This window comes from Amia ocellicauda, unplaced genomic scaffold (genome assembly GCF_036373705.1).
Source record: "Amia ocellicauda isolate fAmiCal2 unplaced genomic scaffold, fAmiCal2.hap1 HAP1_SCAFFOLD_120, whole genome shotgun sequence".
Classification (NCBI taxonomy): domain Eukaryota; kingdom Metazoa; phylum Chordata; class Actinopteri; order Amiiformes; family Amiidae; genus Amia; species Amia ocellicauda.
Window position 1 is genome coordinate 105,001 of NW_027102685.1, and position 1,885 is coordinate 106,885.

Below are 1,885 nucleotides of genomic sequence, written 5' to 3' on the forward strand. Positions count from 1 at the left end.
AGTGTGTGTGCTGAAGGAAAGCTCCAGCCCGGAGCCCGCACCCACCGGGGAGGAGTAGGCCTGCTGACTGAGCGCTGGGAGCCGTCGGTCGTTCGGTCGGTCAGAGAGTGAGTGTGTGTGCTGAAGGAGAGCTCCAGCCCGGAGCCCGCACCCACCGGGGAGGTGTAGCCCTGCAGGCTGAGCGCTGGGAGCCGTCGGTCGTTCGGTCGGTCAGAGAGTGAGTGTGTGTGCTGAAGGAGAGCTCCAGCCCGGAGCCCGCACCCACCGGGGAGGTGTAGCCCTGCAGGCTGAGCGCTGGGAGCCGTCGGTCGTTCGGTCGGTCAGTCAGTGAGTGTGTGTGCTGAAGGAGAGCTCCAGCCCGGAGCCCGCACCCACCGGGGAGGTGTAGCCCTGCAGGCTGAGCGCTGGGAGCCGTCGGTCGTTCGGTCGGTCAGAGAGTGAGTGTGTGTGCTGAAGGAGAGCTCCAGCCCGGAGCCCGCACCCACCGGGGAGGTGTAGCCCTGCAGGCTGAGCGCTGGGAGCCGTCGGTCGTTCGGTCGGTCAGTCAGTGAGTGTGTGTGCTGAAGGAGAGCTCCAGCCCGGAGCCCGCACCCACCGGGGTGTGTAGCCCTGCAGGCTGAGCGCTGGGAGCCGTCGGTCGGTCAGTCAGTGAGTGTGTGTGCTGAAGGAAAGCTCCAGCCCGGCGTCCGTCCCCACCGGGGAGGAGTAGGCCTGCTGACTGAGCGCTGGGAGCCGTCGGTCGTTCGGTCGGTCAGAGAGTGAGTGTGTGTGCTGAAGGAGAGCTCCAGCCCGGAGCCCGCACCCACCGGGGTGTGTAGCCCTGCAGGCTGAGCGCTGGGAGCCGTCGGTCGGTCGGTCGGTCAGAGAGTGAGTGAGTGAGTGTGTGTGCTGAAGGGAAGCTCCAGCCCGGCGTCCGTCCCCACCGGGGAGTTGTGCCCGGGCCCGGGCCTCCTGCCGACGGACCGTGTGGCGCATTGTCCCGACTGCGGACTTTCTCCAGCAAAAAGGCGGAGGTGCAGTACCGCCATTTCGCCACACGAGGGACGGAATGGCACCCAACTGCCCCCTGGTGTCGAAAAAGCGCAAGGGCACCCGGGCCGGTCCGCCCCAGGCAGCGGCCGAGATGCAGCACCGGGGGCCCGGCCTGCCTGCCCTGGAGGTCAGCCTGCCAGCCCTGGAGGTCTGCCTTCCAGCCCTGGAGGTCAGCTATCCAGCCCTGGAGGTCTGCCTGCCTGCCTGCCTGCCCTGGAGGTCAGCCTGCCAGCCCTGGAGGTCTGCCTGTTAGCCCTGGAGGTCTGCTATCCAGCCCTGGAGGTCTGCTATCCAGCCCTGGTAGCAGCACTGCCAGCCCTGGAGGTCTGCCTGTTAGCCCTGGAGGTCTGCTATCCAGCCCTGGTAGCAGCACTGCCTGCCCTGGAGGTCTGCCTGCCTGCCTTCCAGCCCTGGAGGTCTGCTATCCAGCCCTGGTAGCAGCACTGCCTGCCCTGGAGGTCTGCCTGCCTGCCCTGGAGGTCTGCCTTCCAGCCCTGGAGGACAGCCTGCCTGCCCTGGTAGCAGCACTGCCTGCCTTCCAGCCCTGGAGGTCTGCCTGCCTGCCTGTTAGCCCTGGAGGTCAGCCTGTTAGCCCTGGAGGTCTGCTATCCAGCCCTGGAGGTCTGCCTGCCTGCCCTGGAGGTCTGCTATCCAGCCCTGGAGGTCTGCCTGCCTGCCTGTTAGCCCTGGAGGTCTGCCTGCCTGCCCTGGCAGCAGCACTGCCTGCCCTGGAGGTCTGCCTGCCTGCCCTGGTAGCAGCACTGCCTGCCCTGGAGGTCAGCCTGCCTGCCCTGGAGGTCTGCCTGTTAGCCCTGGAGGTCTGCTATCCAGCCCTGGAGGTCTGCCTGCCTGC